Here is a 15,656-nt window from a genome sequence, read left to right on the forward strand (position 1 = left end):
GGCCGCTAATACATTACGCTCACCTCAAAGTTCATGAGCACTCAGGAGGAAATATCGAAATAAAACTTTTCACAGTTGACCAATTTCGAAGGTGTAAATGTCTATTTTGAACAGATGACTTTGAAGTTAATATTTTTTATCACTTAACAAAAAGGGTTTTCGATTTCGAACATTTTTTAATATTTTCCTTAGACAGTGACCTGTCAATCATAAAAATTACAGCGCGATTGACTGTCTTAGGAGCCGTGACATGATAAATGTTTGAGCATATCAGTCGTGGGTTTTAGTTCGAACTTAGGTTTAAGATACAAATTAGATTTATTTTAAATGTTATTTTAAGTGATCGTGCTTCATTTTATTTAGGATATTCCCTATTATTATTATTATTATTATTATTATTATTATTATTATTATTGTTATAAATTATTGTTAGTATTAATTATTGGTATTATTATTAACTGTATTTTAATTAATAAGTTTATTATTGTCATTATTGAGTGCAATTAGTTACCACTGCCACCGGGTATATACCCATTGCAGTGTGAATAAATACATACATATTTTTTTTAGTTTGTTATTTAATAACGCTGTATCAATTAGGCCTACTAGTTTATTTAACGTCGATGGACTTGATGGTAGTGAGATAGTATTTGGCGAGATGAGGCCGAGGATTCACCATAGATTACCTGACATTCGCTTAATAGTTGAGGAAGATCTTGGAGAAATACTACCAGGTAATTAGCCCAAGCGGGAATCGAACCCACGTCCGAGAGCAGGTCCAGATCTGCAGGCAAACGCGCCAACCGTCTGGGCTCCTGCATGTTCTGGTTTCAGTACTCTTTTAGGCCTTTGTTCCACAAGTATGAATGCTTCAACTCCTTTAACTGCTCATATTCTCAATGTTTAAATGAAAATATGTAGAAAAAACAAGTTGTGAAAGTGATCGCTGCTAGCTTCGAGACTTCCGCATCTGGCGTGACAGAAACCTGTCCATTGGTTTGTTGTGCATGCCCGCATACTGCGTCGCCGACGTTTTGAAAATATGGGCCGAGAATCAAACATTCCGCGACACAGCTAATGTAAGATAGAGAACATAGCGTACGCATCTCTGTGTGGCCAGGTAAATTGCGAATAAAGAGAGCTATATTTTGCGTGCTATCAAAAAGGAGTGCGGTATATGGTAGTAAAAAAATGTTAATAGCCTCCCTATTGATATAAAAAATGAAACTCAAAACATAAGATTATTTAGGATCAAAGTAAAGAAGTACCTAATTTCTCACTCCTTCTATTCTGTAGGTGAATTCATGACATTCAACAACGCTTCATCAAATTGATACTAAGACTATATTGTAAACCTCTTCTATATATATTTCAATTAGACTGTGACTATAAATTAAGACTTTATAGTAGTATTAAGTTTTTTTACTTATTTCATATTCTAGTTGTGAAGTAATGTACGAATACCATGGAATGTTAATAAATACAATACAATACAATACAACGTACCGTACATAGCGCTCTGTGTGGCCTCGGCATTATAGCCTACTATAGCTGTCTGTGGCGGATCCTCTTTTAAATTGAACGCTCTATATAACACAAGAACTTCAACATTTCGGAGCTTTCTATTGGTTCCATCACAATGACAAGGAAGGGGTATTTTATCTATACAATCGATTACCGAAGAGACAGTTGATGTTAATAATAATAATAATAATAATAATAATAATAATAATAATAATGTGGAGGAAGTACAGTGAAAGCTCCATAACCTCCGGCAAGTACGAACTGTTACTATTATTATTATTATTATTATTATTATTATTATTATTATTATTATTATTATTATTTTGTTTCTTTCTAATGGCATGCATATTGGCGTGTAGTCATTTGCTCCTCTATATTTTTTCGATTATGATGAAAAATCCTGTTCTGAGGTTGGAGCGCCCATTAGATGGGATTGTGTTAGCTCCATATGATAGGATGACACCAGTATGTAGGTAGGCAGTTGACAAAGAAGTTATCGTGGAGTCCGGCGCCAAAACCTACTCAGCATTTGCTTTCAATGAATTGAAGGAAAACTCCGGAGAAAATCTCAACCAGGCAACTTGCCCCGACTAGGATTCGATCCCAGGCCCGCTAATTTCGCTATCAGACACGCTGACCACTACTCCAAAGCGGTAGACTTATTATTATTATTATTATTATTATTATTATTATTAACATATTATTAATTTCAGCCCTATAGAATGGATCTTGTTAACAAATCCAACCTTTTCTCTCCTCTCCTGATGAAGGTAATAAGAAGCTGTTACGCGTTTATGGCAAAGAAAGAAAGCAAATAGTCTCGCACCTCGTTGAACACCAATAAAGTCTTAAATCTTACTGATACCTAAACTTTATCTCTTAATTAAACAGTTTTTGTGTCTCGTACATTTATACTCATGGTTTAAATATAGCCTACAGTCTATATTTACAATATGAGACAACTTACGAGTACCGGTAGTGTAATCCACGTTCAAGGGCTGGGCTTTTGGTCCGTTCTGTCTTTACACTTGGGAGCTTTGTGGTTAAATTTAAACAAATTAGGAAATTCTATGGGCCTGTGCCACCAGGAGGTAATGTATTAGCAATACAGAGATGTCAAGATGTAGTTACCGGTACATATAGGCCCTAATATTCGATAATTATTAATGAAATGTTCGTGTATCTGTCTAGGCCCTATATGTGTACTCACATAGGCCAAGACCTACATGTAGTCGTATTATTTTTAATTAAACACACTTATACAATGTATCTGTCATTTTGATATTATGTTGAATCTAGAAAGTCCTAATTACATTTCTATGTGAGATGTAATTAACCTTACCTGTAAGTAGTTCAAGGAGATTGCCACTCATAGCCTCTGCACAAGCATTTTCTCAATGTTTAGAATGTCCTAGCTTCTCCCAGTCTGCTGTACAGAGTGAAGTCTGGATTCTGAAAAATAAAAGCAGTCGAAATGAAATTTTTCAGAATGGAAGCAGGATACATACTTTTGGTTTAGAAGAGATGGAAAAATTTTTCAAGAATTTGAAGCACTGACAATGAGTGATAAAATGTGTAAAAATTATAGAAATAATTGGATTGGACACTTTAGGCCTAATTATATAGTGATTGATATGTTTATGTGTGAATGTAATGTATGTATGTATATATGTATGTATGTATGTATGTATGTATGTATATATGTATGTATGTACAAGTATGTATTTTATTCTATTTTTTCCATATTATTTATTTAAAAATAAGTTGAACTTCAAAATTAAAAATTGAGGAAACGTGACCAGTGTTAAACTCTAAGGTAGAAAGCATTTTTTTTCTACAGGAACGGGATATTTCCTTTATATTACGTTTTTACTTATGATGTCTCAATTGATGCCTTTCCACCATGTTGACTGCGTGACTAGGGGAACTCCGCTGCTCTTGAATGTCTAGTGTTCATTCAAGTTTCTCGCTGGAGAGAATATGGAAAGCGCAGATTGTGATGATTACAAGTTTCAAGTCGGAAAATTATAAACAATGACCACAAATAGTTTTGTTTTTGTTTTTGATGTAGTTTTCACTCGTAGTTTTCGGTGTTGTGTTTGCTGTTGGATTCGAAAGGCGTTGATTCAGATATAGCGGAGAATAATGATATTTTAAGGCCGATAAAAATGTACATTACTCTTCGCAGATGATCAAGCCATAACGAAGATAACCTTCAAACGGCGGAACATTTTTTTTTTCCGAAATAAAAAATTTAAATGTTCGCAAAAGTTGAATTATGGTGCCAATGTTTCGCACAAAAAATTTGGATTTTAACCGAACCGCAGAAGCTCTAAAGATTAGCATATAGGATAAACTAGGGTCTGTTGGACAGTCGGGCATGTTGGACACTCTGTATTTTAACGTGTTACCTCGCCACTTGTGGGCACCATATTCTGCTAGAAATCAATGACGGAAGTAGCCCCACTCGTGACTACTTCCGTCATTGACTTCTAGCAGAATGTGGTGCCCACAAGTGGCGAGGTAACACGTTAAAGTACAGAGTGTCCAACATGCCCGACTGTCCAACAGACCCTAATTTACCCTACAGTAAAATGTTTATTTATTTCTTTATTTTCATAATTCTTTGCTGCATGGACAGTGGAGCTTTAGTCACTTCTTTCTTACCATTTTTAGTTTCTGAAAAGCTATTAATAAGAAAAACTTCAGTTTTCATTTGGTATTACGGACTTGTGTCTGGGAGGAATACAAGTTGACAATTTAAGATTTTTATGCCTCTGTACTTTAACAGGTGCCAACACTGTATTAATAAAGAAGCTTGTAAGATTTATATTTACACTGTTATTACATTCTAGAATATGAAAGAATAGCATTAACGAGTTACGTACTGAATAATACGGTGATAAATGTAATCAGAGACCTAGTTGTTTTTTTACTGCTTATAGTAGAGACTACAAGACAACTTTTGTACATCCTGACATTTTGAATTTCCCACATTTCTTTTCGATACCCCCTATTGTACATACCTTGTCTAAAATAATGGAGAAATATAACCTCCAAATCTGAAAAGAAAAAAAAAAACAAAATTAAGGCATTTTCAAGAAAGAACCAGATAAGAACCAAAATTGTGTTGTATAATAAAATTATCCTTTAGAACAAGTGGGACATTTTAAATATTTTGGTTTTAATTTAGCAATAAATAAACAAGAAGATATTGATATAAAACTATCATTATTCCGAGGACTATGCGGTACATTAAAGCGAATCATCCTAAACAGAGCAAGGAAGGAAACATTGATGAAATTCTGTGAATTAATGGCGGTCCCTATGCTACTCTAAGACACTGAGTGTTGGCTCTTGACAAAATAAAAGCAAAGAATTTAGACAGTCGAGATTAAATTTTTGCGTCCAGTAGCAGGCAGAAGACAACATTTCTAATGAAGTAATTAGGTCACGGCTCAGTATATTTAATTTAAATGAAACGATTAAAAATAATCAAGAAGACTGTTTAATAATGTTTTAAGGAAGGATACAAATACACTCCGGAGATTTAGAGGACGCCCGGAAAACGATGGAGAGAGCAACATAGCTTTCAGTTTGGAACCGGAACGAGCCATGAGGACCCAAACCTTGATGATGATGATGATGATGATGATGATGATGATGATGATGATGATTAGGGATCTATTCTATCCCAGGGCGAGCGGAGATAAGGTTAGTTGTTCTTAGATTATATTGACGTGACACAGGTACTATTAGGGAACATTTGCGTCTTGTTTGTGATGTAGTTGACATTCTATTCATGATTCAAAACTAGACACCGCAGACTCCTCACAATGTATTCTAGTAATAAAGATTCATACTATGAGACATTTCCTACAATTTAAATTATTTATTCAGTGATTTAATTAATTTATTTTTACTGGTAGAGTTAAGGCCTTAGGTCTTCTTTTCCATTCAACCATTATAAAAATAAATAGCAAATATTACATGACAGCAATACAGAAAATAATGAAATAATAATAATAATAATAATAATAATAATAATAATAATAATAATAGTATTAATAGTAAAAGCAAAATGTAAATGTATTTAGATACATGTAATTCTGAGAATTAAACAATTACAAATTAATGTTAAGTAAGATAATTTGGACCACATTATGAAGGAAAATAGATATATTGAAAATAGAAATCATCTTCTGCAAAAGTAATATTATCTAATGAAAGATCATGTTCTAGAAACAAAGAGCATTTTTTTTAAATCGGCTTTTGAAAATAGTCAATATCTGATAACTCCTTTACACTATGTGCACTAGAATACGCTATTTTTTACTATTTAATTACACTATCATAAAAAAACGTAGGCTTATATTGATCAAACATATTTACACTATTTACAAAATTAGTAGACTATATATAATTATATAGTATTATTAAATAAAATAGCTTACATTACAATACACAATACTGTGCATAAAAGTGTGAATTTGTGTGCTCAATATAGGCCTATATTCTTTAAGATATTGTAAATAGTAAAAATAGCGTATGCTAGTGTACATAGTGTAAATAATTGAAATTGTAAATATTAGTGTAATTGTTAAAACAGCCCATGTTTTCTTCTGTTCAGCTTGACTAAATAGGATTCGCGTGAGCAACCAGTCAAGTACTTCGCTTGCATATGTACGCGCGTAGTCCACTTAGAAACTCCAGCAATACTTAACCTTGCATCCTCGTGGGACAGAATACGTAGTCCACTTAGAAACTCCAGCAATACTTAACCTTGCATCCTCGTGGGACAGAATACAGTCCCTGATGATGATGATGATGATGATGATGATGATGATGATGATGATGATGATGATGATGATGTATGACACAGCTTCCTTCGGAAGGTCAATAAACCTATTGCCTCCTACAGTAAAGTATTTCTGAATAAAGGGAGCTTGAAGCAAAATTACGGGATCATTCCTTTCCAAAGTTTCCTACTTTATGCAAACAGATGCCTCTGCAAGTCAGTGAAAATTAATTTTCCGAATCGAGAATCAGGGGCTATTATACAGTAAGTCATATACCAGTATTATTGCGAAGGTTGAGAAGATTCTACAAAGTCACTGAACTTCAGAAATACGTAAAGTCAGAAAATGTACAGAGGTATTAAAATGTAATTTAGTTTGCTCATGAACCATTGTTTTGTAGTATGGATACATATCTTGCTTGTGGAGGTGATAAGTGAGAAAGAAACAGTCAGGAAGTATTCCCATATACATAGAACTTGTAACATTCATGGCGACTTAAAACAATTTGTTACTTTTTATTTCGAAACGAAATACGTTCAATACAGCCTACGTTCAATGTCATGCGGAACGGAAACCCGGTGAGAATTATTGTCGTGCAGTCGGCATGACGCCGAGGCTCCACCTGAGGCAACACAAAATATCGCATTAATGTAGCCGTATAAAATTCCACGAACTGTAGGCCTATATATTTTATTAGCTTCTAGTTGCATGTTCTGGAAGGTAAAAATATATTATTACTGTTTCACGCTTGTAGCTCTCACTTGTCAGTGATACAATTTCTCTGAGCAATACGTCTATTCAGAGGACAGCATTACTACATTGTCTATGCTGTAAATATTTAATAACATGGCTGTTACCCGTATCTAGGATGGTACCGGTATAGTGTTCTTTACTTAACGACTCTTCTGAATCACATAGTGTAATTATAGTGGGCTGTAAATTGCTACACTTGTGTATGAATAATTTTATGTGTGGAATCTATAATCTCGAATACGAGTAATAGGCCTACTGCAGAAGTTTTTTTAATCAGGAACAATTTAATAGGCGTATTCATGATATGATTAAACTGGTTGGACTCAACACATTTCGTTAGTGTTCCTGTACAGATACAACAAGGGTGCTCACTGTTTCCCACTATTTTTAATTTGTATATTGATGATGATATCGGAAACTGGCAGAGAGAATTAGGTGAACACTTTTATATGGATAACGAAATATTAAAGAGTTTTTGCACGCGGATGATAGGATTATCACGTTAGATGGTGAAGCTAATTAAAAAAAATACTCTTTAAATAAAATCAAGAGGTGACAAGTTACAGTAATAAGGTACACGTACCAAATAACGCCACCTTAACACCTAATTCACTGTTGCTCTGGAAATAAGTTATGTAAAACACAAAAATTATGACAAAGAAACTTCAATCTTATCTTTAGAAAATAGCACAATGAAAATGGTGATATTATATACTGGAGAAGAATTACAACTCAAATAGGAAAACTTCCTATATTGGCGTTATTAGGAACAGCTTATCCAATTAACGCCACGTATTTTCTAGTAATATATACACTTATAATTATTAATGACTTATTTTTGCTAAGCAACACAGATTGAAATAAGCAACTAAATTTGAGTTATTGTTAATAAAATGTACAAAATCACTAATGAAATATTCTTGATCTGAAGCTGAAACACCAGATGGATTACGAAAATATTTTTTTCCAGTAACTTCTTACTTTCAAAAAAAAAAAAAAAAGAGAGAGAGAGAGAGAGAGAGAGACAACGAGAGACAGTTATAAACACAAAAGCATTAACCTTAGTTAAATATGAATGTTTTCCACAAGTAAAACAACAAAAAAATAATAGTTTGATTATTAAACCAATATCGTCACTCTGCACATTCTGGACATTTGTAAGTTGAAAGGTTAATGTGTTTCCTGATCTTTCCATACTTACCATGTAAATACCGAATACAATATGAATATAAAAGGAATGAAAATACTATTAAAACTGAGGACTATCGTTAAACAAATGAGTACCGTACTAACATAACCTAACATTTTATCTGTAGACCTTTAACGCCACGTGGTGTTAAAGTGCTACTCAGTACTTGATAACATTACACGCCTGTTTCTCTAACATTTTCAATTTTTATAGATAACAAATACTTTCTCTGCATAGAAGAATGTTTAAGTATCAGAAAAATACATAGTTTAGTATAGTTATTATTTGCTCAACACACAAAATAAAACATTACCTCTTATCTTGATGTAAGAACAGCCTTTCACTATTAACACACAACAGCAAAATGGTGGAATATTATGTCACTCGTAAATGTCAGCGGACAGCTACTAACTCATTTCATCACTACATGGAAAGCGAATGCAGGCTACATTAGTGCACTACCAAAATCTGGTGTCGTTAACAAGAATTAATAGGGTGGCGTTAAAGATATACATGGCGTCATTTGTCTCAGGGACCTTAGAAATTTCCACATCAGAAACTAAAGTTACGACATTAAGTGAAAACTTTCAGTAAACAATAAAATAATTTTATTATAGAAGATAAAATGATAGAATTGGTTAAAAACGTTAATTATTTAGGCTGCAGTATAGGAAGAGAAGTAGATTCAGATGTGAACAAAAATATTTAAATGTCAACAGTTCTGTGCAACGATAAAACTTGGATTAAAAATGAAATGCTAGAAGGAAACAATGCTGAAATTCTAAACGACAGTGGCTGTACCGGTACACATCGCGCCATGTATTTCGAGGGGTGGTGACCATTAGATTAGAAATGGTTTGTAGATACCACACATGCTTACACTGATTCCTGTCCGCAAGGCGAAGCTCTGCGAAACGCTAGACACCACCAAGTACAATCAATTATAGCCACTGCCCTTAAAGATGCCGATTACAACACCTTTGAAGAAATACATGGTCTCTCCGGCACTGGCAGTACACGGCGCATAGATATAATAGCTTTCAAGGAATCTACAAGATCTGGATTCATAATTGATCCCACTCTGCGTTTCGAAATGAATGAGGAACAGCCAGCAGAAGTGAATAAGGAAAAAAGAATATCTGCAAACCTACCATTCCCTATTACCTCCCAAAGTACCGGCTAAAAGAGCTTGAAGTAATCGAACTTTTGGTTGGAGCAAGAGATACCGATACTCTCTTCATGAAAGATGTGTTTAAGAGGCTTGGAATACCTACATACCTACATCTATTATTCCGACTGTAACCTTAGCTGCATTGAAAGGATCAATTGCTCTCCTCAAGCATCACTTGTATTCGAAATGAAACTAAGTTCATTGGCATTCTTTATTTTTTTTTGTAACATTTACTTCTCTCTCTCTCTAAAACTAGGTATATTTTCACTAATCTAAAAATGTATTTGCAGCTCAGTACTTGTTAGGAGTTTCATTGTCAAAACAAAATCAATGGTTCAATGAACTTGTAAACATTTGTATGGTTAAGCACTCTTTGTCCTTTGTGGCAGCTCACGAATGGTGAGAATATTTTTAAATTATTAGAATGGTCTATTTTCTGTCATTGAATTTAACGAAATACGCTTTACGCATTCTTAATTTTCGTTCTAAAATTGTGTTAAATGATATAATTTAATGGATATAAAAAACAACAAAATTATCGGAAATTGGAAACAAGTAGCAAGAAATTAGATCCAGTTGAACAGAAACAATAGTAGTAGGTCCTTTCACTCCCTGGTGGAACATAGGACATCAATGAGAGATCTCCATCGGATACGATTGGCAGCAATAGTCTTGACCTCATTCCACACTCTTCCAGTGCTCTCAACCTCTTCTCTCACGGATCTCCTCCATGTGCCTCTTGGACGTCCCACTGTTCGGGCTCCTTGGGGATTCCATTCTAATGCTTGTCTTTCAACAGCCTCCCTCGGTTTCCTTAACGAATGTACTATCCACCTCCACTTGCGCCTTCTGATTTGTAGTTCAATTGGATCTTCATCTGCCAATCTCCATAGATTTTTATTACTTATTATTACTGGCCAAAAATGTAATTAAACAGAAGAGCAAAATAGAATAATAATAATAATAATAATAATAATAATAATAATAATAATAATAATAATAATAATATTATTATTATGATGATTATTATTATTATTATTATTATTATTACATATAAGAATTCAAATTACAATTGTGGAATATGAAGATGAACTACATATAGCAGCTAATGCCTAGAATAAAATTTGTAAAAATATGATACAAAAATTTGAACTTAAAAAAAAAAAAACAAAATCTATAGGATTGTGTGGAAAATAATATGTTCACAGAGTCAAACTTGTTATTGATGACAAAATAACAGAACAAGTAGACCTATCAAGTTTTACATATCTGGAAAGTCTAATAAATGACGAAAAGAACATTATAATAATATTACGAATAGCCTATAGCAAAATAAATGTAATGATCTAACGATGTTTTGGTAAACAAATCTTAATCTACACAAAACTACGTCTCCATAATATTGTAGTACAAAGTCGGCCTTTCTTAATGGCAGTGAAAGTTGTGTTGAACGAAAGAAATGAACAAGATCTGGAGACTGCACGGATGAGATTTTTTAGGTGATTGTTGGATTTATTAGGACGAATCATCAACAAAATTGAGACAGACATCCGAGAAAACTTAAAGTGAATAACGTTATAGGACATTTCCATTTTTTTCCAAAAACTATCTAGGACAACAAGAAAAAATGAATCCAAATCGCATACAAGAATCATCATGGAATTGTCAACCAGTAGGAAAGAGAAAAACAGGCCGACTGCAACAAAGATGGAGAGATCACGCATACATTTAGAAGTCACAAGAGAACAGAACACAAAGGACATACTCTATACATGTTCATGGTGATGATAATGATGGGAGAGGTATAACTGTTGTTTGATGAGCAATTTATTTTGTAAGCTTGTAGCATTTCCAGCAATATCGAGTTCGGTTCCTGGTAGAGATGTGAATATTATTTTTATTTCTCCCATTGGGACTGGGCGTGTTCATTACTTTTTGTCCCTGTAGTACGTGCTAACCTTGTGACCAGAGATTGTCGCTATTATGAGCGTCCCAATTGGTTCAGAATTCCTCATAAAACATCTATCTTCGAACACATTATTTTTATTTAGCAAGTTGTACAATGTTTTCACATTTTCCTGCGCCCAGATCGCTTTCAATTTATCCTCATTCTCCAGTTGTTTCCTCCTCCAGTCTCTTTTTCTCAATCCTTTTTTTCTCTCATCAGTTTCTCGCCTGTTTCCGTGGTCTGATGGTCAGCATGAATTTTTCTTGAAGAAAAGAAGTTCCCTGGTGTTTAAAATCTGGAAATTTGTATGAATGTGAGTGCAATTGCGGATGTATCGAGTTATTAACCCTTAGTGAGGTGCGCTAAATTTTGTGATCCTAATGGTCGCGTGCCAGTCTTTTTTGCCGCCTGTAACAATGTGCGAAAAATTTGTGTTAGAGCTTACCCAAGCTTATATGAGTCTTGGGATTAAGCGAAACATCATTTTATATAAATTAGAATTTTGAATTCATTTTATGTGTATTCCAATAAGTCATATAATGATAATACGAAATGTGTAGTCTTGATTGTTCAGTCTTTGACTTATTTATTGTAGCGAAATATCAAAAGTTATTTTACTAATTTATTTATTTATTTATTTATTTATTTATTTATTTATTTATTTAACCTGGTAGAGATAAGGCCATCAGGCCTTCTCTTCCTCTCTACCAGGGGATTACAACTACAATATTAGGAATACAATTACAATTATAATTACAATTAATATTAAATTTACAAATACAATAAAAATCAAAGTACTAAAAGATTAACTGATTAATAAAAGCTAGACAGTTTATTTTTTTCTATTATTAATTAAGTAAAAATTAAACCTACTCTACGCAGTAAGAAAAATGCTTAATAAGTTTGCTTTTGAACGCTACTATATTCCGACAGTCTCTGATGTCACTGAGTAGGGTATTCCACAAGCGAACGTTTTCGCCCTTAGTTTGGGAATCATCAGACTAATAAGTAGATATCTATGTAAAAGTAAGTAAATCCATATTAAGCATATTGCAATAAACAAGTTTAAAACAAGCGTGAATTAATAATAAATGATTAAAATGATTGACAAAGTTACATGTAAAATTTATTGGGAAATTATGCTATTTAATAAAAAAGTACTAAAATTGTCTACATGAGAAGAGTTAAAATTGTTTTTACCTATAACCAACCTATTTTTTTTTACTTTTTAAATTTGTTTAATAAATGGCGCTTGGCCCACTATGGCTCTGAACCCTTCTAATATACCACACGTTTCATCACATGCGTAACTTAACAAAAAACACTTACAGTGGAGAGTCGGCGTCGGTAGCGTAGTCGGTATAGCGCTGGCCTTCTATGCTCGAGGTTGCGGGTTCGATCCCGGCCCAGGTCGATGGCATTTAAGTGTGTTTAAATGCAACAGGCTCATGTCAGTTCATTTACTGACATGTAAAAGAACTCCTGCGGAACAAAATTCCGGCACATTGCACATTGGCGACGCTCATATAACCTCTGCAGTTGCGAGCGTCGTTAAATAAACCATCATTTACTTACAGTGAAACATACTAACTATTTAACTCCTGATATTCCTGTAATGATAATACCTTCTGACTGAAAGTAAGGAATGCATTACTTTCTACTTCGAAATTGAATAAACAACTAGTTAGAAGAAAGATATTATTTTCTGTTTCTCTCTAGGGTTTTTGAAATTAACTTAAAATATTTCTTAGAAATGAGGAACATTTCTAAGAACTTAGCTAAGTCAAATAATGTTTATCTATAAATTAAATCTCTTATCAGTTTCTTGAGGAAAATACCAACCTCAGACAATACACAAGAACTGATAATAATAAAAAGATGACTCATTGCTTCATATGATTTGTTTGCTGACAAATTTGGAAGGAAATATATTTGCCACAGAGGTGGAAGAGCGGATAACTTGTGAAACGGATGTAAAGCGTATACAGTACACTGTCATTGTTTACAGAGATTAAATTTGAAAGACGGAACATTGCCCCCGAAAAGAGATAGCGCGATATACTTCTACATTATGCCACTAGCGTCGAGGAATATCTCCATGCTACAAAAGTGATATTTGCAGGGTTGCGAAGTTATTCAAAACCAGGGAATAGACAAGATGTCTTTTCTCTAATTGAACCGTGAATTGCAGAAAACTCGCATGTCCTTGCAATTCAGGTTTTTTCCTCCCAGGAAATACTTATTAACAACTTACTTACAAATGACTTTTAAGGAACCCGGAGGTTCATAGCGGCCCTCACATAAGCCTGTCATCAGTCCCTATTCTGAGTAAGATTAATTAAGTCTCCACCATCTTATCTCGCCTCCTTCAAATCTATTTTAATATTATATTATCTTCCCTTGGCCTCCCTAAAGGTCTTTTTCCCTCAGGTCTTACAACTAAAATCTATATCGTCGTTGTTCCTGCAATAACTCCTATGTGTAAAATATGAAATTTTTCAGTAGGAAGAGAAAACGCATTTGTTCTTTTATGGCAGTAGTGCATAGGAGATTACGAATTCTTACATTTTCGAAAGAAAGAAATATAATAATTACATATAGGAGATTTTATTATTTGCTGTATCACTATTGAAGTTATTTAATAGAGAAAATATCTGAAAATCGATAAATATGTGACATAGGAGTTATTGCCGGAACAACGACGATATGCATTTCTAGATTCACCCATACGTGCTACATTCCCTGCCAATCTCAAAGGTCTGTATTTAAATGTTCATAATTATGTTAGGTGAAGAATACAATGCGTGCAGTTCTGCTTTGTGTAACTTTCTCCATTCTCCTGTAACTTCATCCCTCGTAGCTCCAAAAATGTTTCTAAGCGCCTTATTCTCGAATACCCTTAGCAAAAAAAAAATAAAATAAAATAAAAATCCCACTGTACTTGGACTTTTAGCGTTAGATACTATTCAACAAAGCTATCCATAAGAAGGGTGGCTTCAAATTTACACAGAGGATAGCTCACATACATTGAAACAGATGCAGAGGCTGACGCAACACGTTCCTTTGTTCTCAATTTACTCTTCGGCAAGGCCGGAAACTACTAACTTTGACGGTGAAATTACAATCTAATATATACAGTCACGAAGCTTGAGTTGTTGAGGGTAGGTCTACTAGGAACAATAGACTGTGCCGGTACTATCTCGCGTTGTCTGTGATGAGGAGACAGTAGCGATCCTAGTGGTTAGCGACTATCTTTGGATGCATATTCCCTACGTATTGAGCTTCGTGACTGTATATACTAGACTGTGGTGGAATCTTGGCAATACGGAATGCTCTACATAACCTTCTCTTTAGGACTGAAACATTCCAAAAAGCAGTTATACTTTCGGTTTCCAAAAGAGCCATTCAGGCCCTAGCCAAACATGCAAATTCAACCTTAATGCAGGATATGAATACTTTTGTCGCCCAGCTCCAGAATCAAAACAAACACACAGTTTTCTAATGTATTCCTTTTCATTATGGCATCCAGCGAACGAAACTGTTCATCTCTTAGCAAGAAAAGGCTATAATATATTGCTAAATCTCACACAAAATATACACTCAAATCTATGAAATCTATTATAAGAAGACGATACGATTTCATTTTATCACTATTTACAAGCACTAAACAACCAAAGATGGGCCGCTTTACTTATAAAACAGAAAACTTATACCAGAACATTCACGGAAATCTGCAATGGCCACTGTCACACTGCTGACGAGACACGGATGCCTGGCGAGACATCTACATTGACTAAATTAAGTTACCAAGCTTACAAACAGCCTGTTATGTCATGAATAGAATATCGTGGATGAACAACACGTCGTATCCTGGAGCCCTCAAAGCAGAGGAAAACATCATATGCAAATATTGGAAAGCTGAATCGCTAATGGCTTCTTTGCTTGACGGGACTGCACATTAGAAAACTTCCAGTTAGCGATGCTTATGCAACTGGCCTTAATAAAATTCTCTTAGTATTTGGGTATCAATTTTCCTTAAATTTAGAATTTGAGATGAAATTATTGATACAATTTATAAAATTTAGAACTTCTCTAATGGTTACACATTTCATTAATAAGTTAAACTCTATTGACAGCATAATAATTTCAGTGACACTAGTATCGAAATGTTCAACATCATGAAAACGACAATTTTAATACCATGCAATATGTAAGAAATTATATAGGCCTAACAGTGACATATAGTATACTCGTATGGTGCATGTGCATGGA

At 34.0% G+C, this 15,656-nt stretch overlaps 1 long non-coding RNA gene across 1 annotated transcript in view; it reads right to left on the reverse strand.

Annotated features, from left to right (window-relative positions):
• LOC138705660 (uncharacterized) overlaps positions 1–15,166 on the reverse strand; it is a 40,592-nt gene extending 25,426 nt beyond the window's left edge. Inside the window, exons 1-3 of the long non-coding RNA XR_011333716.1 lie at positions 15,098–15,166; positions 4,551–4,586; positions 2,867–2,976 (exon numbers count right to left, since the gene is read on the reverse strand). This is a non-coding gene — a long non-coding RNA (uncharacterized lncRNA). The remainder of the gene's footprint in view (positions 1–2,866; positions 2,977–4,550; positions 4,587–15,097) is intronic.
• Between the last annotated feature and the right edge of the window lie 490 nt (positions 15,167–15,656).

This window comes from Periplaneta americana, chromosome 9, assembly GCF_040183065.1.
Source record: "Periplaneta americana isolate PAMFEO1 chromosome 9, P.americana_PAMFEO1_priV1, whole genome shotgun sequence".
Taxonomy (NCBI): Eukaryota; Metazoa; Arthropoda; class Insecta; order Blattodea; family Blattidae; genus Periplaneta; species Periplaneta americana.